The following is a 26,576-nucleotide window of genomic DNA, read 5'->3' on the forward strand; positions in this document are numbered from 1 at the left end:
GGCTTACCCACTTCTCTCTTTATCCCCCAAGCATTTTCCTCCTCTTTTTTTATGACAGCGTTCTGCCTCTCTCCCCACTGGAGAGAGAGAGGGCGAGAACGATGAAGAAATAAGCAGGTTTTCCACTTCAGGGTACAAACTGGCGGGGGAACCAGTGTGTTTGTGTGTGTGTGTGTGGCTGTCCTGAAAATTCCCCTGATAGAAGCCACAGGGCGACGCCTGGAGTGTGGAAATCCCGGCACGGGAAGACAATTCTCTCAATTGGACAAGCGCCTGCTGTAGGGGATGACCAGTCGCAGAACTGGAGGGACAGATGGCAGAAATACGGACCACCGTTTGCACATCGGCCCTTAATCAGACGGTGGGGATCTGCAGGATTCTGGCCAGTGAACGTCCGCAGAACTAGAGGGGCCAACCCAAGGTCATCTAGTCCAACCCCCTGCCAGCGCAAGGAATCCATAGCTAAAGCACCCTTGATGGGCAGCCACCGACTCGCCCATGCAGGAGAGTCCAACGCCTTCAGAGGGAGCCCATGGCGCCACCACCCAGCACCTCCCCATCCCAAAGGTTTACAGCCAGAAGCTAAAGACGGACGGGCAGCCCTCTCAACATCAGGCCCAGGGCCACTTTGCAACTTTTTGAAAGCATTATTGGTTCTAAAACAGCCTGAGGAGAGGCATACTCCTCTCTGTTAATACTTGTAACCCACTTTAAAAATTGTAGAAAATCAGTGGGCCCGAATGCTTTATTATTTAGTTTTAACTTCTCACTTCCAGGTACACTTCTTCATCAGTGTCTCCCCATGTGGGTTTTTTTTTTTTCTTTCAACCCAGGTCCTCCACCTTGCTGTTCTCTCAGCACCCATTTCTTGACCTTCCCGCAGCGAGCTCAGACTAACATATTCTCTTCTTCGTTCACTTAACCCTTACAACAACCCTGTGAGGTAGGCCAGAGCGAGGGGCTCAAATATGCAGTTGGGTTGTGCTCCCCCCCTCCTAATGACATATCCCCATGGATTTCATGCATGAATGGATGCATGCAGGAAGCATGGTGGAAATACAGTAGGATCCGACCCCACCCTGTATCCATGGGGGGATCGGTTCGAAACCCTCCCTCCAGATGTTGAAAAAAAGGGGATTATGGCAAATGTGATACATAGCATGCCCCTGGTGGTCAGTTCTGGTAATCACATTGTGGAAATATATTTCTCTAGCCACTGCTATACATATAGTAGGGTCTCTGGCGCCCTCTCATGGCCAGTTCTGGTAACCTTAGCTTTCGAAATGTTTATTTCTAGGATTTTTCTTTTAATATTTTCAGACCATGGATCAGTGAATTAGTGGATACTGGTCCCGCAGAGAAGGGAGTTCTGCTGTATTCACTGAGGAACAAAGGCTGACTGCAGCTTGCAGGGAAACTTATTCTGTCACTGACAGCCTGTGCAGAAAGGCCTGCCTGGGAGCAGACCTCCCCCTTCTTCTCTGGCCCCACTAGGCTTGGATCTGAGAGGTGGAAGGGGAGCAGGGTGAGGTGAAGATGTCCCATGCTCAAGAGATGTCCCTCACTAGAAAAAGAAGCTCAACAGCCACCTCTCTTTGCCAATGTGTTGACCACCTCGTTAATAAAGAGGCACAGCTAATGTCAAGGTTCTCATATATCAAAGGCAGAAGTGATTAACTTTGAAACAAGTTTAAAATTTTACATGCGATACTTTCCTTTTAAAATTAAAAAGATGTTACGGATGTTAAAATTGTGTGTGTCCCCAAAAGTAGGATTCAGCAAGATAATGGGACAGAGAGAGAAGGGTGGACTCTAGGAAATATCTTATGGAGAGGCAAGCAGGACTTTCTGATGACAAGATCAGAGGGGGGGAAGGGAACCTCGTTTAAGATTTAAATGAGCCAGCTCCAACAAAATCTTCATTTAATACAGCGACATTACCTACTTCGCAAAGTTTATGATTCAATTACTGAAGCAGATCCGTGTGTGTATGTGGACAATTTGTCATAAGCTTTGACAGGTCCTCGGTTTTAAAAATAAAACTGCTGATTGCCGTTTTCGCCTCCTTTCCCCCATCCCCTTGGCCCAGCACCCACCGTCCGGGTTGGTCTAGAACTCCCAGCACAACTGAAACGGGTGCTCTCGAAAGCAGATTAACAGAGCCTTTAAGAGAAAACCCATCTGGCCACCCCTCCTTCTAAGCCCGCTTTTCTCCTCCACCACCACCATCAAAAAATTCCCATGGACCACAGGTGCATTTTGTAACACCTCTCTCTCCTCCCTGCCTCCATTATGGCAATAAGACCTGGATTCTAATCCTAGCCATGGGAGACCACGCGGTTGGACGTGGCACCTGGAAGGAGCAAGCTTTGCCTACAGAAGGCTCTGGGTTCAAGCCCTCCCCTCCTTTTAAAAGTGGGACAGACCTCACCTGAAATTCTGCAAAGCACCTACGATCAAGTGGTAAAAACACCCAGCCTAGAGAACCGAGCCGGGGCAAGGAACAGGGCAAGCTTCAAGTTATCTTTTCCCAACAGCATCTCTTGCACAGAAGGGGAATCTGTGGTTCCTCCAGAGGTGGATGCTGCAGGGCAACATTCCCTGCCTTCTGTACCCCACCGAGGGTCCCAAGCTAAGGAAAGACCCATGTCAGGAAGCTGGCACGCGATGGCCGCTAGTCTCCACCGACGAAATCCATCTAGGTCTGGTGGACTCTTGTCAGGCGGGGCTCTATCCTTCTCCAAAGACACTGTTTGCAAAACCATTTGTCTCAAGAGGTTGACCACCACCCTAACAAGCGGAAGGTCCCCACCTTGCACCCCTCCACGAGGTTTCCGTGAGCCCACACACGTTTGGGGTCAATGGCTTGATTAAATCCGGTTGGGGAGGACCCCACAAACTTATAGCAACCCTTCCCGCTGGACACAGAGCATGAGTGGTGGGACAGGATGAGGGCCCTCAGCCCAGCCATCCCCTGCTCCTCACCCATGGAAGATGAATCAATACCCTTTGTTGTTGTTGTTTAGTCGTTAAGTCGTGTCCGACTCTTTCTGACCCCATGGACCAGAGCACGCCAGGCCTTCCTGTCTTCCATTGTCTCCCGGAAAAACTAAAAACTAAATATCCTTTAAAAGTTGATATCAGTATGATAGAAAAAATAGTTTTTAAAAAATCAAATGACCTGTGCAAAGTCCTTTCATTAACAGCCTTGCTCAGATCTTGCAGGCTGCCTTCTACTCTTCCTTGTTGTTGTTGAAAAAAAAAGGTACAGATTCCTACAGTTAAATCAAGAGCGTGTCAAAATGAAGCAGAAAGGAAGCCCACCTGTCTCCATCTGAAGTCATTTTGGCAATTTATATAGTGCTAGAAGTTTTGATTCCCTTTTCACACTTGACCTGAATGTCCACCTGGAGAACTGCAGTACGCTAACACTCAGCTCTGCTCTGTGTGCAAGTCAGCTAGAAATACACAGGTCCTCGCTCTTTTTTCTTTCAGTTTCTCACCGCAAGAAAAACGTATATGGGTCAGGGATCTCCGAGTCTTCCCGATAAAGGCTTAACTATTTTAAAAGACCATGGGGAGTGGGGTAAGGGGGGTGGGGGGGAGACGAAACCATGCAGGCCACCAAGCACTGACTCTCGCAATAATGTCTCACAGTTTTGTGTAGGTAGGCAAAACATACGTTTTCCGGATGTCTTTTCTTTTAGAGGTTTCCTGCCTTATCTGGGGCAAGCAAGAAGGGTGAGGAAAAGGACTTCGCTTTGTGATGCCATTTGAAGTCCCACTGCAGGGGAACTTGGCAGCAGCCATGTGTGATAATAAAAGCGGAGGTAAATCAGGAGGCGCAACCCAGCCTGAAATTGGGGTGTGTGGTTGGGGGGGAGAGGGACGGGGGGTGGTGGCATGGCAAATATGCAGAGCAGGAAGGTCGGTGAGAGAGTCACTGGGATGGCACAGCGCTATGTCACTGCTCCCATCATTGTCGTAAGCAGCCATGGGAAGACAGGCCGGCTCTGCCATTGCACAGAAGGATATCGCCAGAAGCGGCTGGGGGTAAATCCAGGACAGAGTCTCCCAGTGGAAAAAAAGGATCGGAAGGTCGTGGGTAAATAACAGGATAGGTGCCTAGGTGTTGTGGAGAGGGTGATAAATTAGGACTTAGCAGACCTGGGTTCAAATCCTCACTCAGCCGTCGAAATACACAGGGAAGGCGGGGAATAGTGGTATTAAAACAAAGGCAGGGCAAACCCCCCCCCCCCAGGGCTCCACCTCCATCATTTCCTCCAGTGGCACAAAGTCTGAAACTCTAGGATTTCTCTTCAGAGTCAGGGAGAACCTTAAATTTGTAACATTCATTTTCAAGTTAAGATTAAAAAATGGCCCATGAGCATCACAACCTGCATCCCTGATGTTTGGCGAGCCCTAATAAAAGGTGATTAGATTCCCTAGAAGGGTAGTCGTAGGATCGAATCCTCGTGACCGAGGGAGCTCCCGGCGCTTGTCCCGGCGCCTGACAACCTAACAGTTTGAAAGCAAGTAAAAATGTGAGTAGATAAATAGATACCACCTCGGTGGGAAGGCCACGGCGTTCCATGTCTGGTCACACTGGCCGCGTGACCATGGAAACTGTCCAGGGACAAATGCTGGCTCTACGGCTTGGAGACGGGGATGAGCACCGCGTCCTAGAGTCGGACACGACTGGACTAAATGTCAAGGGGAACCTTTACCTTCATCTAGATTCCCTAGAAGGTTAGCTTGAGGTGAGTGACTTTTTCTGCACACAGGATGCCCGGGGGGGGGGGGGAAGAGAACTTTAGGGCAAACTGTCCGGGCAGGATTAGATTCTCCACATCTGCTCTCCTCATGGGTGGGTGTTGGTTTTGGCGATGGGGGGCTACCCGCCCAAGGGCACTCATAGGGCCAACCCTTCCTCTAGAGGAGCCCGCCAACCCTAATCCAGTGTGCCGTCAACAGGATCTGCCCCAGAACTTTCTGACACTTCACTTTAGGCCGGCTGGATACCTTTACCCAAATATTCTACCCAAAGGTAAAAGTAGGAAAGTCTAAAAATTATTCATGGGTCAAGGAGGTCAACCGTTGATGACAACACTGGAGAGGCCAAGATTTCCTGTCTCTTCCTCTTGCTCCTCCATCCTCACCCCCACAAGACTGCTACGCTGCCAGAATATGTCGAGATGCACCAACAACAGCTTAGCTACTTAGCCCCTAGTTAAAATTATTCTATAAAGTGTGTAAACGCAAGCTGTCATTTCTATTGCAAACAGTTCCCCGGCATGGAATTTATTATGCGCTGCGACACTTAAAACAGCAAGTCCAGAGATAAGACGTTTCCATTCAAGGGAGAGAGAGAGAGAGAGAGGAAAAAAAAATCAGTTTTCATCTCCCTCCAACTCACCCCACTCCCTCTAATATTTTTCTTGTGGATTAAACTCGGGTTCGGCAGCAACCAGAAGCAAGCTAAACATTTCCTTTCTATTAAAACATCTACATCGGAAGATTAAAAGCCCGCTTTGCATTTTTCACAGAAAGGAAAAGTCCCGTCAGCAAGGCGGCGGGCTTGGTTTGAGTTCAACGCCAAAGAGTTCTGATGTAAAAAAAAAAAAGGCAATCGAGCTGGGAAAGGAGGGGAGGATTTATTTCAACTTCGAAGAAGATGGTGGGGTTAAAAAACAACCACACACACACACACCAATACACCTCCATATTGTTCAGTGGTTTAGTTATCTGGCTGCGGAGCCAGAGGTTGGGAATTTGATTCCCCCCAATGGGCCTTCCTTGGCAGGGGCTGGCTTCCCTGATCCAGACGGCCCCGTCCGGCTCGGCAGTTCTCAGATAAACAAAGCTTTTAATTATAGGATCTCCTCCACAAACTCTATAGTCCATCCCCGCTTTTTCCGCTAAGGCTAACAAGATTTTTATTAAGAGGCTCTTCTTGCCCACGTCCCGTCCAAGTTGAAATGTTTGGGCTCGGATCCAGGGCACAGGAGTTTTGAGATGCTGCCCTTTTTTAAAATTCACACGGGGAACTGTGTATGTAAAACTTGTCACTAGCAGCTTTACGCTTTCATGCGATCTGCAGCATAAACACCACATGTAGTAGTCAGGTCTACGCCAAAACAACAAGGACTCATGTACGGGGCTAAACCGTGTTTGTTCTCTTTTCATTAGACTTAACCGTGGTTAACGTCAAGGGGAACCAGGGTTGGATTTGAGGCTACAATGTTCCTATTAAAAAGGACAGCGGTTCAAGCTTCTAGCAAGCTAGCTAGCTTGGTAAGCATCAATCCTGGTCAAAGATGGGTACCAACGTACAGGTTAACCAGAGTTAAGATAGCAAGGGGGAAGTCTGTGCAAGGAGGGAGAGCCTGCAAAGGAAGCTATGGCCCAGATCCAGCGGTTCAGTGGAACTGGATTCTGCTGCTTCCACTGGACTCCGTGATCACTCCCCTTCCATTGCCCTCCTCCATGCCAAGCAGATTTTCAGCGTCATTGTGGGCTGGGGTGGGAGGGACAGACGGGTAATGCCACGGAAATACCACTCAGCCGGATCTTGAGCATTAAATCCGTATGGGCCACTAAAACGGCTACTCTATAGTGTAATTGGGCTTCCTACGCGAAGTTCCCCCCCTTTCTTCACTAAGAGTACCAACCACTTTTTGCAGCAGAAGCTTGGGGAACGTAATGGATGCTTTAAAAGTTTATAATTATCAAATTATTAAATATTAAAACTGTTTGTGAATAATCACAACGCAATTATTTATGCCCCCACTGCGCTTTCGCAGCGTTAAGAGGCACGGCAGAACGAGGTTCCAATAGATGTGATCTATACTTCATCCGCAGGATTTCAGATCATTTTTAAACAGAGGCTGAATAAATCTCGGGCCTAAATTATTGATTGGGCAGCAATTTATCTGTGACTTTGACACCACAGAGTTCCAGAAATGCAGGCGCGCCAATTGATCTGCACCAACGTATTGTAATAATAATACTTAGCATTTATAGAGCTGGTTTCCTCGTCAAAGACAGTTGCACACATCAATTAATGACTTTTTTAAGAGTCAGTGCTTCTATGGAAATGGTACAAACCTGAAACAATTTATTCCTCCCTCTGTTCACTGAAGTTTCTAGTTCTCATCAATACAGGATAATTTACACCAGTAATTTCCTTCAGCACCAACGCACAAGCATGCAGATCGCCCCCCCCCCTTTGCACTTAAGCCAAACTTGCCGCTTAGCAGTCAATCCTAACCAGACTAATTTCTAGCTCTCCATCGTTGGAGATTTGCTGCCAGCCTCAGTTAGAACCGCGATGACGTCTTATATACCGGGCTATCTTTAGGGCTCCACAGAAATTATGTACTCATTGTTTGTACTGATTTATCAGCAACATGAAGTTTGCAGGCTTTTTCTATAGAGGAGAAAAGGATCGTTCAGTTTCCTCTGCCAATTGTTCATTTCAAAGAAAGATTTTTTTTCTTTCTTATTTTTGGCCCCCTGAGAAATCTCACAGAAAATCTAAAGTTCCTTGGTCATTTTTTCTGGAAGAACCAGCAAGCTGTGCAGGATAATTATAGTTCCTGCATAGAAGGGCGTCTTCCCTGCACAGGATTCGCCGGAAAGGGGCAGAATCTGGCAGTTCCGTCCACCGAACAATAAGTAAATAATGAGGGTGGGGGAACAGAAGGGAAAATGAGATCAAGTCTCTCTCTCTTTTTTTAAATTGGAAGCTGGTAAACCTCGCTGCGGCACGCAGAAACCTCTGTATGCTGAGACTCGGGCTATTGAAGAAACTGCAAAATCTGCTAGCATTCAACACTTTCCTGATCTTTACATCCTGCCTTTCCTCCAGGGAGGTGAAGGAGACATTTATGGTTCTCCTTCCTGAGAGCATTTTCCCCCTAAAACTCTGTGGGGTAGGGTCAGGCAGAGAGGGAGCGGGAGAGAGGGGGGAATAATCCAGTGGGAATCGCCACCATGGCTCTCCGAAACCACAGTGGTTGCCAAAGGAAGCAGATTCAGCTCTTGAGTCGTAGACCTTTGGCTGATCTAGCCTCGCCTCATTAAATGGCCAGCAGGCAAGGCTAACCCAGGGAGGTGCACCAAGCCAACCTTAGGTAGAGATAGAGGCTGTACTTTCCCTATGCAAGGGAGGTATTTCCCTAATGAATTAAAAGTCCCTCCTTGGTACTGAGACTCCGGACAGCAAGACTAGTTGGAAGGGGGCCTCGAAGGCCATCAAGTCCAACCCCTTGCTCAAGGGAGGAACACAGATCAAAGGAGATCTGCTGGGTGATGATCTCTCTTAAAGGCCTCCAGCACTTCACCACCTTCTCAAGGTCATAGGTTCCATTGTCATACTGCTCTAACAGTTAGGAAGTTTCTCCTGATGATCGAAATCTGGCTTCCTGTCACTTGAGCCCCTTGTTGCCTATTCAAGAGTCCCTGCTGGGGGTAGTTAGACAAGTCACGGCTGGACCAAAAAAAGTGTCATGTGTTGCGTCCTTCCCTTTCAAGCTGGAGGGAGCTGCCCTCCGGAGACCCTTTGGTTGAGATTCAAACCCCCAGGCTGTGATCCCAGCTATTCATGTCCACAACCAACAGGTCCAGGTCAACCTGGAGGAGGAGTTCACTAGCCATATGGCGAGGCTCAGTTGGGCTGAGGAATCATCCCACCCACTCCCTTTGGAGGGAGGCCTGGAAAGACGATGGCAAAGCGTGGGCACATGGAGGGCAGCCATGCTTCGCAGCGTGTCTGTGAAGCCCGAACGTCCTACGTTCGGAGCACAAGTCAGTGCAGGCAACAACATTGACTCTGGCTGGCCTTAAAGGGGCAGAATTTTAAAATCCCTGCCTTGCTTCCAAAACGGTTCGACGGATATTAATTGAACATTTATTTCATGCCTTCCTTTTCCAACACTACTTCAAAAACTTAAAGTCATGACAGAAGGCATGGAAACACAGCCAAGCCAAAGTGCTCGCTTCTTCAAAAAGAGGCCATCCCATGCCTGCCCGGGGTGGGATGATGCCCAGGCTGGACAAGCAGCTTCCCAAGACCATCTGGTTTCATCACAAGATGTCCCCCAACCAATAGGAGAGAAGACCTCCTTGACTCACAACGCTTGAACTCTTGCGGTGCCACATGGTATAGGATCTCTGTTTCGGCACCTCAGTGGGCAATTGGATTCAAGGGCAAAACAATCATTTGGGGAGTTGACGTTTTAAACAACTCCCCTTCCCCAGGGTCATTGCTGGAAGAAGTGAGATTTAGGCTAAGATACGGAAGCATCATATGTGGTGCTGGAGGAGACTCTTGAGAGTCCCCCAGACTGCAAGGAGAACAAACCTATCCATTCTGAAGGAAATCAACCCCGAATGCTCACTGGAAGGACAGATCCTGAAGCTGAGGCTCCAACACTTTGGCCATCTCACGAGAAGAGAAGACTCCCTGGAAAAGACCCTGATGTTGGGAAAGTGTGAAGGCAAGAGGAGAAGGGGACGACAGAGGACGAAATGGTTGGACGGTGTCATCGAAGTGACCAACATGAATTTGACCCAACTCTGGGAGGCAGTGGAAGACAGGAGGGCCTGGCGTGCTCTGATACATGGGGTCACGAAGAGTCAGACACAACTTAACTAAACAACAACAACACGCAGGCTCTACGGCTTGGAGATGGGGATGAGCACCGCACTCTAGAGTCAGACACGACTGGACTAAATGTCAAGGGGAAACTTTACCTAACAGATCAGCACAAATGTGTTTCGAGTCACTCTTCTTAACTTTTGAAAACAATTTTGCATTATTATCTCACTGAAATGGGTCGGGGGGGGGTGCAATGCAAAGCACAAAATCCACACTCCCAACCACAGTTGTTCTAACTCTGAACCTTCTCTGCCTTCTGTGGCTCGGGAGATAAAGAACCCATCTTCTAGGAAGGGTGGCCATCAGTCGGGTTCGCTCAGTATCGTCTCCCTTTGAAAGAAGCAGCCCTTCTGCCCCTCAGACAGGAGGCTGTCATGGTGAGCGTGTTGGACAAAGACCTGGAGAACGCAGGCTCAAATCCCCACAGACTCACTTTCTCAGTTTGGTCAACCCAACGAGGACAAACTGAGGAAGAGGACAGTCTTGAGTTCACTGGGGGAAAGCAGACTAGAGACCTCGTGATAAAATGCACAGAACTTGGGGCCTCATATCCACAAATCAGACGGGCTCCAGGGCTCACACATTTCGAAGAGTATCTCTGAAGGCCTTAAGGGCTAGTAACTTGTTTTTCTAACACAAAGGGATTTGATGATGCAAGCTCTGGTAAGCAGGACCGCATTTCCAAATCTCTTTACAGATGGCCGTAATAAAACAGTTTGCCTGCGTTTCGCCTTTGGATCTGTGCTTCAGCCCAGCTGAGCATTTAGACGCCTAGCGATGGAGGAAGGGATTTATAAAACTTTCCATTTCCTCACTTTAATTCTCCGGGGGAACATATCCCAGCAAAGAAAGAAGTTGCATGGCTTTGCCAGCACAGAATACACAGCCAGCCTCGGTAAAATGAGGCATCATCCTGTCAGCCTCTGGTTACAGCTGACAAGTATGACTCAAGTGTGAAACTAGATTTAGAAATTGCCTTTCCAGTGTGGGTTCAGGTTCTCTTCCCCAACCATCCCATAGTACTTAAAAAGTCTTCATTAGGATTTTTTTTAAAAAAAGAAAGAAAAAAGAAATTCCACCACGAAGGCTATTGCCATTTTAACTCCTCATTTGATTTTTTTGTAAAAGAGTATTATGTTGCTTCTTCCCCCATCAGATAATTAGAATTGCGGGAGAAGAGGGAAATTGCTCTAATGAGCCTGGGTTTCTTTTTCTTTTTCTTTCTTTTTTTTTTGAAAAAGGTTTATTGGATTTTTGCTTGTATGCATATATCGAAAAGGCCCCCGAGATGCACAAACAATGAATGCAGGAGGAGCTGCTGTAAGGGAGCCTCCTGCAACCGCAGCTGCTGTTTGTGAGCCTCCATAAGCTGGCTCACACAGGTAAGGATGTGGTGGGGGAGAGAGACAGTGAAGGACTTAGGATGCCCCCCCAAGGAACCTGGTCAACCCCTCCCCAGCAGTTGATCTAAAACATTTTGAAACAGCATGCCACTCAAGAGCGCATGCTGGCATTGGGAGACCCCACACAAACACCACAGGGAAGGGCCTCGCCAGGTACTCTACCTGCACCATCTCTGAAAGAGAGGCACAGCCAGGGAGATCAAGGGCATGGGACAGGTTCACAGGGAGGAAACTGTTTCCAGAGGCTAAGTGCATACATACGTAATGGCACAAAGAGAGCCTGTTAAAGAGTCGGATATGTTCTCCAACTATTTTTCCCAAAGGGTAATTAATGCCTTCCTTCCTTCCCCTTCTCTTTCCCTGCCTTCCTTCCTTGTTTTCCTGCCTTTCTTACTTCCCCCTTTCCCTCCCTTCTTCCTTCCTTCCTTCTTTTCCTGCCTTTCTTGCTTCCTCCTCTTTCCCTTCCTTCCTTCCTTCCTTCCTTCCTTCCTTCCTTCCTTCCTTCCTTCCATCCATCCATCCATCCATCCATCCATCCATCCATCCATCCATCCATCCATCCATCCATCCATCCATCCATCCATCCATCCATCCATCCATCCATCCATCCATCCATCCATCCATCCATCCATACATACATACATACATACATACATCTTTTCCTGCCTTTCTTGCTTCCTCCTCTTTCCCTCCCTCCCTCCCTCCCTCCCTCCCTCCCTCCCATCCATCCATCCATCCATCCATCCATCCATCCATCCATCCATCCATCCATCCATCCATCCATCCATCCATCCATCCATCCATCCATCCATCCATCCATCCATCTTTTCCTGCCTTTCTTGCTTCCTCCTCTTTCCCTTCCTTCCACTGCCTCCACAGCATGTCAGGTGTGGCCAAAACATGGTCCGAGGAGAACAAGGGAACACTCCCCATCCAAGTCCACAAACTCTGACCAGAGGCAACTTCTCAGCCCATTGATATATGGCACAGGGGTGGAAAAGTGCAGATCTCCCAATGCTGCTGCACAGAAATTCAACCCTCATCCCCAGGCAACACAGCCAATGACAAGGAAAGTGGTACATTGTAATAACCTCTGGGAGGCCACATGTCACCCACACCTGATCAAAGGTGAAATGCCTCCTGGTTTCTTGGGAGAGCCAGGGGTAAACCAGTGGGACATCTGCCCCTTGAAGGTGATCTCTGGAGGTGGCAATCAATTCCCCACCCCTTATCCTTCTCCAGCATGACATCCCAGTGCATACAAGCAAATGTGTTTCTGATTCATTGTAGTGGAAACTGAGCAAAGTCCCCTGCCCTCAAGGACAGAAGGGTGGTTTCAGGCCCTTGAGAGAGGGTCCTAGCTAAGTCCCGAGTGCCTGTGGGAAACTTCACTTGTTCACAAGCAAGGGGGGGGGGTTAAGAGAGAGGCATCAGAGAATCCTTGCTACCCTAAATCTTGCTGGAAGCAGGGAATTAGCTGCCTGATGCTAGAAAGGATGAGTGGAATTCTGGAGCTTCTTCCCCCTTAACTCCCAGGGATCTAAAGGGATCCCTTCTTAACAAAAGATCCAAAGGACTGGGTTGACCAAGGCATGTCTTGGCTCCACTTGAGTAACCACCACCATAAAACAGTATTTCCTTCACCAGTCAAGTTCTATACAAGAACATCACTGAGAAGCTCAGCATCTGGAGTGCCGGGAGAGGGCAGCTGGTTCCTTCACTTCTGCATTGGCGTCTATGTGCCTGCTTACTTCCTCTGGCAACTCCTCGGCACTGCAACTTTCTATTCCTATTCATGCTTACATTGTTCCTTCCTAGCTCTCCTGATGTGGTCCCATTCCCTATGTAGCTGGCATGTTCAACCAAGCTTGACCAAACTTCTTTCTTTCTTTCTTCTTACGATGGGCTCTAATTCGGATGGTGTTCAGAGGGAATTGGATACATTGAGGGAGCTACTCATCATGATGGCAGCAATAGCTCTGTGGTTTAGGCATCTGTCTGCAAAGCCAGAGGTTGGGCGTTCAATTCTCCCCTTGGCGGGGGATGGAAATCCATGAGCCACTGAGTCCCTTCCAGCTCTGCAGTTCTTAATGTGATGACGATATTAATTTGCTTCTTTGGAGGCACTCTTCTTCTGAACATCGCTGCCTTTCCCAGAGGCATCCATCTGCTCCCTTTGGAACCCGGAAGCTGGTTCTGCCTACTCAGTCCTGACCCATCAGCCCTCTCTGTCTCTGATTTACTGCACACACAAAGTGATTCTCCATGTGGCACCACTCACGAGCCACTTCTTGCCTGAAGAAAGGTCTCTTCACCCAAGGCAGCAGGCAGTTTGGCCAAAATATGGACCCCCTGGCAACCACACTCACCAGCCACCCACACAGAGGCAGGCGATACAGAGGGTCCCTCCTTCCCTATGAATCCCACCCAGGGAGATTTAGCTCCAAAACGGACTTCTGCAACAATGTCTGGCCGACTTACCATATTTTTCGGTGTATTTTTCTGTGTATAAGACTATACTTTTATCTAAAATCTTTAGACTAAAAAATTGATGGTCATCTTATACATGGAAGTAAGATGAGGAGAGAACAAAAACAAGTGGAGGGGAAAGCAGGGATCAAAGCGATCCTGCAGGGCTTTGATCCCTGCTTTCCCCTCCACTTGCTAAGCCTCACTTAGATTTCTTAATTTTGGGTTAGAAAAGTGGGGGCGTCTTATACATGAGGGCATCTTATACAAGGAAAAATATAGTAGTTCTGCGAAAAGCATGAAGGGGGTGGCACCAAACGTACACCCACCCGCCTTCTGGGGCAAACCGTTGTGTTAAAAGGCAAAGGATTTCAAATACTCTGATGGGAAAGCGCAGCGTCCATGTAGCAAAGGCCAACATCCATTCCCACTTAAAAGTGGCACCAATCTCCTCCCTCTCCACACACACACCCTTATCTGTGACAAAACAGGGACCCTGGCCCAGGAGGCACACAAAGCTCTTGCAACAGGCAGGGGCTTGGCACTCCCCTACCCGTCCAACTGCTGCAAAAACATCCTAGGAAGGAAATCCAGAAGGGCCTGGGCAACCATGACTCCCCGTGGCCATCCATCATCCCATAATGGTCCTCTCACCCCTGGCTCGGAGGGAAAGAGCTCTTCATTTATGCTGCCCACCACCTATTTTAATACCATATTGGTGATGAAAATCGCTTCCTCTCCACCTCCACTCCCGTTGATACCCAAGGCAAAGGCTCAGAGCTTATTAGCCGAATGAATCTTGTTCCGATGGCATTTTAAACCCTAGAGCCGTCGCAACGAACCCGCTCCTTTCTGGGCATGCAAGAATAATTGTGCCACTAACACACACACACACGAGGCGAGCCGGGAATTCCCCAGCTCTCTCCCCAATTTTGCCACCGTCTCCTGTGGAGATCCACTCATTACGACTCCCAAACACCATCAACCCTGGTGAGCTTCTCAACGGAGAGGAAGACCTTTGCCGGAGTTCCGCAAGCAAAGACAACTGGCGGTGGGGGTGGGAAAGGCCACGAGAGGATGGCAGGCAGAAGCAAAGTGCATCAGTTGTCAACGCCATGCCACTTTCGCCCACCTTCTATGGGACCCCTTTCTCCATCTGACGCACGCGAGCCCCAGGGCCAGGCACCCCGAGGATGCTCCAGGTCAAGGAAACATGCTCCATGGTTAATTTTTTTGGCAGAGATGAACACCTGCCAAGGAGGTTGCTACTGAGCTAAGGGGCAGAGGGAGGCAAAGCCAACAACATGAGAGTTTAATTCCCCGCAATACTTTTCCGTATTCTGAACGGACCACTTCTCTAGCACTTTGAACCCTGGCTTTACAAACCTGTTTCCAGCCGACAGTGGAGGATGTGAAATGGGGAAGGGGAACAGCTGCTGCTATCCAGCCCTTGGACACCAAGAGTGACCACCCATGGAATTACTGTGTAACTAGTTAGTCCGACCTGGTGAGGCTGTAACTCAGTTACAATCAAACTTCAAGGGATGAGTAGTCTGAAAGATGACTTCTGAGGGTGCCAGTCACACCCTGTGGCCCGCAGCCCAGGCCAGAACCTTTTGTCCATGTAGCACCCCATCCCCTGCCCTAAACATCTTCCATGTTTTTATGAGCTTCATTGTCAGACTGACCTTAGCAGCGCACCTGGCCTGCAAAAGGAGCCGACAAAGTTTCCCCCAAACCAGGAATTCTAGCTCTCCTGAAGCCTCCTGTCCCCTTGTCTTCCCTTTTTTAAATCTCTTCTGTAACTTTCCAAAAGGTGAAAACTCTGGCTCTTCCAGAAAACTCTTCCGCGGCTCCCCTTATTTACTTTGTTTGCAATTACCTGAAAGGGGACAGATGGGGCTTAGAGACAATCCACTCTCTTTTACAAAAGCAAGCTTTTAATGTTGTCACACTAGCAGCTACCTAAAAGAAAAGGGGAAAATACTTTTTAAAGGTTCCAGCTCCTTCAGGGAAAAGGGAAGGAGTTCAAGGCATGGTTTTAACCAGATTCTCTTCCTAAGTAAAAAGAGAACAAAACATACGGCATTTTATTAGTCCAGGTGGATCTTTTGTTCTCTTTCCTTCTTGCTGATGTCTTAAGAAACTAGGACCCTTCTTTGGTCAGTGGTTTGCCAAGGCTGCATCAAGGGAGAGGGGAAAAACCAGCCTTAGCCACCCTGAGTCTTAAAACCCGTCACCGATTTCAAGGAAAGCGGCTTCTGCAAAAATAGCAGAGAAGATTTGAGCCCGCAAGAGACTTTCAAAGCCTCAACGTTTCTATGGAGTTTAACCAAGCATGCTTGTTTTGTGGGTGTTTTTTTGGGGGGAGGGGGAAATCACACCCAGAGAGAAAGACAAGGGTGCTGCTAAAACAGAGCCAGAACAGCAGACGTTTCTCTCGACAGCTCTTCACCCTCCCCTGCAGAAGGGCTATAAATAGCGAAGAGATTCCTTTGGAACACAGATTTCAGAAGCAAGCAGCTCCTTCCTCCTCCTCTACAAATGAAATCGCTGCTTCAAACCTCAAACATGGGCTAAGCTCATCCTTGAGGAGGTATGGCTAGTCCTTTGCTTGCCACATCATAGGGCTCTTTGAAAAATAAGAAATAAAAATGCTCCAGTCGTCAAGCCTGGGGAAGAGGCATTCCCTTTAGTTTTTAGTGAAACCATAACCTCCTCTCTCTCTCTCTCTCTCTCACACACACACACACACACACACACACACACACACACACACACAGCATCCTCTCCTTCTCACCCACCAGAGACAGAACTGTGCTTTTGCTACCTCTTTGCCCCTTGGATTTCACCTTCAGCTGTCTCCACTCCGCAGCCTCTATTCCTCCGGCAGGCCTAAGAGCCACTAAGGCTAGACTGCTGGCTTTAGGGCTCAGGAGACCCGGGTTCAAATTAGAGGTGGACAGACCTGTGGGCTCCTGGACAGCACTCTCAGAATTCCACCGAACTCCTCTCGTTCGGAGACCTACTTGGCCTAAAGACTCTCGGGGGGGGAGGGAGGGAATTTGGGCCAGTCACCCTGTCTCAGCCCGGGCTACCTCACAGGGTTTTACATTGTGGGGAAAACATGGAGGAAGGAGAAAGCCATCTACGTCACAAGGACTTCATCAGAGGAAACCCAGAAGGCAACGGTAACTAGGCAGTAACACAGCTCATGGCGCTGTACCTTCTGTTCTCGAGTCCAATTGGCTAGTTCTAACGAGAGCAGACTCCCTGCATGGGATGTCCACATGCAAGGGCAGAGGCTCCCATGATTAGGTGGCTCTAATCTAGCTGGGACCACCATGTGGATTCAGACCACGGACTGAATCGCCGAGGCCCGTCACAAGTTGGGCTGCAGTACTAACCACTCCTCACACACACACACCCCAAGGTAGTGTGAAGAAGGCTGGGGGGAGCTCCAGCCCACCAACCTCCAGAGGGCCACAAGGAGGGAACTGTCAGGACTTCCACAACATCAGTCTGAAAATGGCTTCAGGTTGCAGCTGGCCGATGGGTCCCAAGGCGTAGCTTTTGCAGATCCATTTCCAGAACAGAGAAAAGGCAGCGCCAGATTTGGACCTGGCAAGTGGCTGTGGAATAAAGCCACTGGTTCTCCCCGTCTCACTATCAACCCAGGGCTGGATCTGTTTTGTTTCTTTAATTTGATCCTAGGAACCAATGTTCGCAACCAGGGGCAAGCTAAACTCTCAGAGTTGTACTCACCTGTGAGGTTTCCATCATGACACACTCAGGACCTTGCAAAAAAAAAGGGGCAACGGGCATGGAGTGAATGAGATGAGAACTACGGTGGGATTTTGGCACCTCTCGGATCCTGCTCACGTGTCAGCAATGGTCGTTTCCAGCCTCTGATGAAACTCTATGGGGTTGGCAGGGCGGAGGATCCTCTACCGCTAATCAAGTAAACAACCACCTGCGCTCCATGATCTCCACTGCCCTGTGTGACTGTGGAGAACAACGAAAAGGCTCCACAGACAAAGGCAGAGCCAAGAGGACCCCAACCGATTTCAGTGTTCATTTCGCCGCTTCGGCCGTGTGCAGTTAAAACTTCAGTAATAAAGGTTAGGAGAATAAAATAATGAGGCACTTAAAAAATAATCTGTGCTCTACTGGGCCATGCTCGGGATAGATTTCATCAGATAAGTTGTAAAACCCGCAACAGATTCCTAGCAAAGTCACCACTCCTGCCCTAAGCTTGAAGCATTTTTGTGCTTTTTTTTTTTCCTATCAGCCCTCCGGTGAGTCACTGCTGGCTCTCGGCATGGCAGATTCTGCTGTGCACGAGGGTGTCAGCATGTCAACACCACCATTTCAGGCATCCTACGCACTTTTACTCAGAAGTGAGCTTTGCAAAAAGGAAGGGGATTTGCAGATGGGCTCTGAGCTTAACACCTTCTTGCAGTCTCCACTTTACTCCCATTCGCTCCTCCCTCTGCCAAGGAGTCTTCAAGCTTTCTTGCTTCCTTCCGTCTCTCTTTTCCTGTCTTTCTTACTTCCTCCGCTCTCTTTTCCTTCCTCCCTTCTCCCTCCCTCCCTTCCTTCCAGATATCCCATCTTACCTCCTCCCTACAGTTTGCCTCCAAATACGTGTCAAGAACAGGGCTGCTGCTAGGCCACTTTTACTTTCCTGTTAACAGATAAACATAGCTGGTGAAAGAGCTCAAGTGGGGTCCCTCTCCCCAACCAACCACCTCCGCTCTGGAACAAAGGGACTGCAGCTCTTGGTCTCTGAAATATCTGCCAATTTCTGGCCCTGGATCCCTACAGATCTGCCTTTGGGAAAGCAGGGGAGGTGTGGTGAGACGAGCTGGAAAGGGTGGATGGATATGTGCACGTGTGCATATATATGCCCACTCCATTGGCAACAAGGAACTCTCATTTCACAGGCCAGACCTGGGGCACTGCAAGCTCCCTTCTGGCCCACAGCCTCTTCTTTAGAAACACTCTCAGCCCCTCAATCTCATTCTCCAGTCAAGGGCCCTGCCCTGCCCTCTGCATTTCCTTACCAGGCATGGGGTGCAAAGTCAATGTTAATTTCCACACACACACACACCCCTTTCTTTAAAAGTAAGTTCAGAAAATCAAGCTTTCAGGAAAGGATAATTCTGACTTTTCTTAAAAGGGCAACGATAGCATCTGGGGTGCAGGCATGTGTGAATGAATGCGGGAAAACACATCCATCCGCGGGGGTGGGGTGGAGTGCCACTGCCCAGTGCAGGCATGCCACCTTCCAGCAGTGTAAGCCGGAACAGGGCCCAGGGGTGGGAAGAGGGAGGGCCAAGGTACTCCCAGAAGTGGGTTTGAGAAAACTCCCAAGTTTGCAGGCAAACCAACCAGCAAAGTGCCAGTCCCACGACTGGGCAAAAAAACCTGCACATGATGACAGTCTTTTTGTTCAAGGAACCAGGATTCAAGAAGAGACAACAGAAAAGGAACATGGACTAAGGGGTTCAGGTGTGTGTGTGTGTGGGAATACTTATGCACAACACTTTCACTTGCAAAGGAAGAGATGGGGTGAGCCAAACAAAGTACATTTTAAAACACTATTTTTTTTTTCATTGAAGATCCATTCTCGCTGTTCCTTGTTGCCTGTCTTGAAACCAGTAAAACAGGTTTTGTGTGAGAAAAAAATGGTTTCAAGAACATGCAAGCTGAAAACTTGCAGTCAATTAAAATGGAATGTTAGTTTTAAGTGCTCTAAATACATGACTAGGGAGGAAAAAAATAACATAATATATAAGAACATGCACATTGTTAAACTTCAAAAGAAAAACAATGGGGACTTCATATTTTTAAAACTGAAATGAATTTTAATACAGAAAATGAAGCTAACACTTTAAACAACATTTACAGGTAAACAGAGTACTTAATATTCAGGGAAATCAAAGAATGTTACCGTTTAAAGAAGGTGAAATGTTACAAGCTTGCACACCAAAAAAATTAAAAAATGAAAATTAAATTAAAAATGAAATGGTTACCAAGATAATGCAGGTCAAGGGATCAAAGGTGAAGGGTCACACATTATTAAAAAGAAATCCAAAATGGCGGCTGCATCAAGATCTCTGCAAAACAAAGGAGCTACAGTAAGTAAAAAACTAAATCTTAACCACAGATGCACATTTACTGCAAATGAATCTATATAACATTGCAAACAGTTATGAGACATCTTACTTAACTTACCTCTCCTTTTTTCTATTTTTAACTATCTATTTTAACTATTTTGTATAAATGTTGAAAGTGTCAATATATATATTAATTGTTTTACTCTGTGTTTTGTCAGCCGCCCAGAGTAGACTATGTCTAAATGGGCAGCATATAAGTTTAATAAATAAATAAATCAGCATTTAGAGTCACATTCAATTCAGAATTGGCATCCCCTTCTACTTAGCAACTTAATAAAAATAAAAAAAGCAGAATAGTTAACTTTCCTTGTATAACAGTAACTTCCATACTAGCTACTTTCCTTTTAATTATCATCCAGACAGACAGAAAAACTAGCATATGCTCAATTTTAACAGTTAAGTATAGCTCTAGGTCAATGGTATGGAATAGTGAAAATGTTGTTTAGATATATGCTTCCAACTGTATGATATTTTTCAATATTTGGAAAACAAAGTAAATCCAAGTTAACCCACTATACTGTACTTTTATCTCTCAGTCAGAGTTCTTTTATAAACTGTAAGTAATTACAAATGCCAAATCTTATTACAAATTAGCACTTCAGCATCAAGTTTAACTCAGAAATAAAAGGATCTTTGATCAAGATGACAACGTCTAAGGGTGTGAAGTTCTCTTACATCAAGTGAGGGATCTTTTGGGATGCAGCTGTATGACTTTTATAGGAACACCCAAGTCAATCAGTTTGACTGATAGTTTTGTTTTGCAAAAATCACAAGCTGTAAAAGGTGCTTCGTTCATTGGAACGGGTAAAGACGAAATACCTTAAGAGTTCACTCCAACTAGACTAGGACAAACAAATGCTATTTAAACGGCCTGCCTCAAATCCCACAGAAAGCACATCTTAACAAAAGTTTGCCACAATTCCGGATGGAGCCAGGAGAATGATTGAGAAATGGGTCGAAACAGGACAGTTACAAAACGGAGGAGCCTAGCGTCTGTACTAGACTTGAATGGTGGCTTCTAAACTCCATCACCTGATTCATAACATCCAACTTCCAAACCAGAGTAGAGGCAGCCCAACCCTTTTCTTGAGATTAAGCTCTATTAAAATTTCAGTTCTGGAAACAAATGCACTTTTTAAAAATGGAATTGGCTGGCTATGAGAGGAACCTTGGAGTCCTTCTGCTTCCCCTCACCCCCTCCCTGGAAAAGGAATGTAAACCTTCCAACATTTCATTTCTACTAGAATCCTCAGCTCATATGGCATCTGTCATAGGTACGCACTGCTGTGAGGTGTGTGAGCCATTTTAAACGATAGAGAAGGAATCAATATCCCATCATCATGTCAGTGTGAGGCACACAGTCTTTCAGAGGCACTGTTGTTTATACTGTTCTAATCTGGGGGAAGGATGTGTTTGTGTGTGTGTGTGTGTTTGTACATGAGCGCCGGCGTGTGTCCCTGCAAGAAACCAGACAAGTCATATATAAGCAAAGCAAAGGAAGATTTATATCAGTCAACTTCCTTTCAGATGGAGGCGGGGTGCTTAAATACATTAGACCAGGCAGCTTGAGTTGCCAAGCTTTCACTGAGAGCACAAAGCCCAGCAAAAATAAAAGGGAAAATATAAAATTTGGGGCGAACCAAACATTAAGAAGATGGCCTAAATAATCTGTAAGCAGCGGTGGTTGTCGACAGTTTTTAAAGATGCGTATGGGCTTTGCACAGCTTTTTTTGGTATTCATATTGTGCTTTTTTATCAGACGGATACAAAACAAACCTCAGAATCGCATGGACAGGGAAGTGTCCCTACTTACTTGGATCAACCATGTAGGCTAGGGTCTAACCCTTCTTTTCTACCCAATTCCGTTTGGGGGAAAAGACAACAAGCCCCAAACAGGTCTCTTTGTGTACCTGAAGACTCCTTAATGAAAATACTGCTAAAAGGTTAAGTCGGAAAAGGTACGCAAGCAACAGTGGTCCAACTACAAGAAATGGCATCCTCCGTCTGATAACCTGGGATCTCGGTCGGGTTGTCTTGATCCCATAAAGAGATCCGACAGCTCTATTAGACCAATTCTACTCTGGGAACTGGACAGGAGTATGTGCCTAAGCCCTTTCAGTTCTTCTTCAACCACAGAATCCTCCTTCAGGGAGTACGGATTCTCTCTCAGCCCTTCCAGGAGATCCCTGGTGATCTCCCACCCAAGTATTAACCAGGACTGACCTTGATTGGCTCCGAAATGCCAAGTTGGTCACAGCCAGGTTGTCGGGAGGTTTATTCCTTCCTGGAAAGCCCTTTACCTGGTAACTTAAGATTTAGGAGTTTCATGGCATTTAAGTCATTGAAGGGTTTTATTTTCCATCCCATATTTTAGCAGTCACAAGAAGAACGATTGCATGTTGTCAAAACGCTCCTATCTCCTGGCAACCCCTTTCCTAGCCGTAAAGTGCTCAGTTTCCCATTCCCTTCTTCTGGGGATGCCTTGAGACTATGCAGCTTGCTCAAGGCTACAAAGGCTGGCCCTACAGTCAAGACTGTGCTCTTCTTTTTTTGACATGTGAGTTGCCTTGAGAACTTTTTAATGGAGAAGGTGGGCTATAAATATTTACAGTGGGCCATAAAAGCTCTTTGCACTCCAAGGTCCTATAACATCCGCACTGGTCTGTTACAGATCAGATATTCCTACGTGAGCCCTTTACTGGAAGGGCAAGGAAAGGAATGGGTGGGTTTGTATTCATAAAAAATGTGTAGAAGCTCAGAAAATACATCCTTTAGATATACCGTATTTTTCACTCTATAAGACGCACCTTTTTCCCACAAAATGGGGGTGGAAAGTCTTATGGAGCGAAGAAAACAGATTATTTTTCCCTGTTTCCTTCTCCTAAAAATTTGGTGCGTCTTATGGAGAGGTGCGTCTTATGGAGCGAAAAATACGGTAAGTTACTGATTTTGAAAGTAATACTACATCGACACTACTAGAGCAGTGTCCTTTTGTGTGTGTTTTTCAATGGCTGGGGTCCTTTTTTTCTAGGTTTTAACTCTCAGTGACTTTACTTGTTTAAATGATATTTTTATGGTCTTCCTGCTCTGTTGGCTTTCAATGATTTTATGCTGCCCGGTATTCTTATTTTTATGACTCTGGTTCATGCTATGTTTATGCATTGTTCTGTGCTTATTCTGTGTCTTTTGTTTTTCTAATTTCATTTTATTTTATTTTCAAGACGTAATTGTATTTTAACTCTTTGATGCAAACTGCCTTGGAAGTGCAATTCCTTTTAAAAGGTGGCTTATAAATACTTTAAGTAAACAAAAATAAATGGCTGGTGGCAGTTTTGCATGGCTCTTTGGCATTTATACTGTGCTTTTATTAGGCTAGGGACATGGTGGCACTGTGGGTTAAGAAGCCTCTGTGCTGCAAGGCCAGAAGACCAGCCATCGTAAGATTGAACCCACATGACGGAGTGAGTGCCCGTCGCTTGTCCCAGCTCCTGCCAACCTAGCCGTTCAAAAGCATGTAAAAATGCGAGTCAATAAATAGGTACCACCACGGTGGGAAGGTAACGGCATTCCGTGTCTAATCCTGCTGGCCACGTGACCACAGAAACGGTCTTCGGACAAACACTGGCTCTATGGCTTGGGAAAAGGGATGAGCACCACGTCCTAGAGATGGACATGACCAGACTAAATGTCAAGGGGGACCTTTACCTTTATTAGGCTAGAATATAGCTCTAGGCATTCATGTTGATCAACACTGATGACAGGATAAAGCCACGAAGAATGCAAACCCCTCTGAAAGGGGGAGGGGAGAGAGAACTTCCACTAGAATTATATCATCCTCATCCTCATCTTAGAACTGCAGAGATGGAAAGGACCCTATGGATCATCCAGTCCAGCCCCTCTCAAGGAGTCATGGTGGGGGAATCAAACTCCCAACTTCTGGCTCCACAGCCAGAGGCCTAAACCACTGAGCCATCCAGCAGTTCTTCTCAAAAGAGAAGCGGCGTTCGTCTTGTGGGGAGGGATGAGTTTTCCTCGTGATCTTAAATTTCGAGCAGTTTCTCAAGTAAGCCCACAATCTTGGCAATGACGGATCTGACCAGAGGAGCATCAATATTCAATTCACTTCATGTTAAGGACACAGATCTGAAAACGGTCCCCAGTGCCATCCAACCTGTCATATACAAAGAGCTCAAAATATGTCAGAAAGAGTCATGAAAGAAAGTTGGCAGAGAAGCAGGAATTTGCTCCATCCTGGCCAAGCATTTAGCCCAGGGATCTGCAGGGTGGGAGGAGCTCCTCAACCCCTCGCTCCTGCTGCTTGGCCAGCACTCAAGACCCTAGAAATCAGCATTCAAGGAAAGGTTCTGCAGTACGTCCTGGTGGTGCTTGTTCCTTTACGCAGGTTTCGACTATTTTCTAAAGCCAATTCAAGCCGCTTTGTGCAAGAGGCAAGAATAAAAGCAGGAGATGAACTGACTCACTTATCAGATGAATCGGGAATGAGGAATATGACGTTTCCTAAGTTGCTGAAATGGCCTCTTCCATCTCGCTTTCTCTGCTTCCAAGGGGGACAATTTCAGACAGAAAACAAAAGCAACACGCAAGGCGGGGGGGCGGAGGGAATAGTGCTGCACAAGAAAAACGAGCCCATCAAAGAAAAATACTCAGCAATTGATTTCTGCAAAGAAAAGCGAAGCCTTCTAAACATATCCTAAATATAGAAGGTTGTACAAAAGCAAATTGCTTCTGCCAGGAGAGAAGTGGGGGAGAACGAACCAGAAACTCTACGTATTTGCATGCACTTGCCATGGCCAACAGCACTGGGGGGAAATCGGCTTGCAAAATAACTATAGGTGGAAAAACGAACCCCTCCCAATCATGACAGAGGCTCAATGGAAGACCCGACAGGCAAGCTGGTTCCTTATGTTATGGCACTGTCAACTCAGAACCGACTTATAGAGACTGTAATACAGCTTTTGAAGGTGAGATGCTTAAGGAGAGGTTTTACCACCCTGCACCCTCCAGGCCAAGGGTGTATTTGAACTCCTGAGTCCATCACTCTATCCACTAAAGCACACTGGGTATCCAACTGATTAAGCAGTCGTGGGTAGACACAGCTAGAAGAAACCTGAAAAGGGAAGCTACTGAAAAGAGTCAAAAGCCACACAACAGGTAACAGAAAACACAACTACTGGTGCCTCATCTGTTGGGCTTGCTAACTCTGGATGAGGACAGGCAGCCGCCTTTCAAGACAAAGAATTCTGGGATCCTATTGAAAGCAGCCGACTGTTGGTGGGTACGTTTATTCTCAAGATGGGAAACTGGCCCTTCTGTTGTGTACCGCCTTTAGACCTTGACCCGCCACTGCAGTCAGGAGGCTGGTTTGTACACGATCATCGCTCGAGTCCCAGGGAAACCTCTTGGACTGACTTTCTGAGCAGGCACGCACCAGGAGAATAACCGAAGGGACAGGAAGAGCTCTGTTATACCAAGCAAGCATCAGCGAAGCACACCCTCCTTCGGTGCCTTGCAGAGGGGTCAGCCCCGTATCTCTGCCGGAAGCTCACGGGGCATGCTAGGAGCGCAAGAAAACTGGCCTTTCCAGGGTGCTGCCTCTGAGAGGGAAGGAGATAGCCACATCCAGCCAGCTTTACCCTTCATGAATGCATTGAACGTCAAGGGAAGCAGGCTTCAAGAACAATTCCTTCTGGATCTCTTGCACCATTTTGATGGCAGGGGTACCCTCTACTCATTTGCCCACCTCACTCAGAATTTTATATATACTTTCTCCTTCCTTAGCTGAAGAGCTCTAAATGTATTAGCCTTCTTCACCAGGGAGTGAATTCAGCTCCTTGGCCATCCTGGCCACCCTTTTCTCTCTTAACCATACATTCAACTGTGCTGCGAGGGTAGACCCATCCCAAAAACTCCACTTGCTTCTGTGTACGGGTCATGGCCGCTCACCCACCGGAAGGACTGCAGCGCCTAGCTCTAAGGATCACACGAGCCAGTCTTGTGACTTTCAACTGATGAGGACCAGACAAAGCTGCTGATCTCTACCATTTGGGGAGGCTGCCTAGAAACGGAAGAGGGTTGTGTAAAAGCTTTAAAAAGAAACACACACACACACAGAGAGAGAGAGAGAGAGAGAGAGAGAGAGAGAGAGAGAGAGAGAGAGCAAACTAGAAGTTGCATCCAAGCAGCTGAACAGCTTTCCCCCAAATGACCAGATCTTTTCCAAGGTCATGCTAGGCAAAACACAAACACAGCTGCCTCTTTAAACAGCAGCAAAACACACATACACACACACCAATGGTCTGAGCCATCAGGAAACTTCCTTCTTTTTCTTTGCACAGCTGAGCCTATATTTTCGTCCCTTACCAAGACAGAATCATGAGCTCTCATTTCGAGCAGAAACAGCTTAGTTTTCTGCCTGGTCCCATTGAAGCCAAGGAGGAAGTTAAAGCACAGCAACTGGGCCACATGCTGGCATATAAAGAATTAGTTACAACAAAGTATTGCAAGAGACCCGTGATAAAATACGAAGCGTGGCGTGGAAAACATAAGGTTGTATCTTAGGCGCTGCTGGCAGAGTGGTGTTAAAAGGAAAGCACAGAAGAGACACCACCATCTACATACCTTCTCATAGATATTTGGATTCTCAACACAGATACAATCCGGTTTTGCTTCCAGAACCTCCACCACACTCCAAGACAACACAACATTGAGACAACGCTTGAGAGGAACACAAGTGTCCAATTACCCATGGCCACTGGAGGGACTACTGCATGACCAACTCAAAGGCTTAATCCCAACTTGCAACCCTTCAGGGGGTTGGGGGAGGCACGCATGCCCACTTCA

The 26,576-nt window shown here is 47.1% G+C and overlaps 1 protein-coding gene and 1 long non-coding RNA gene across 5 annotated transcripts in view; both read right to left on the reverse strand.

Moving 5' to 3' along the window:
• The window catches only part of CAMTA1 (calmodulin binding transcription activator 1), a 583,032-nt gene that overhangs the window by 525,988 nt on the left and 30,468 nt on the right, over positions 1-26,576 (reverse strand). The window lies entirely within an intron of this gene.
• On the reverse strand, positions 11,890-12,445 carry LOC144584026 (uncharacterized). Its single transcript, XR_013538018.1, has 2 exons — positions 12,313-12,445; positions 11,890-11,989 (listed from the first exon to the last, which is right to left on the reverse strand). It is a non-coding gene; the product is annotated as an uncharacterized LOC144584026 (long non-coding RNA).

The sequence above is a fragment of the Pogona vitticeps genome, chromosome 7, assembly GCF_051106095.1.
Source record: "Pogona vitticeps strain Pit_001003342236 chromosome 7, PviZW2.1, whole genome shotgun sequence".
NCBI lineage: Eukaryota > Metazoa > Chordata > Lepidosauria > Squamata > Agamidae > Pogona > Pogona vitticeps.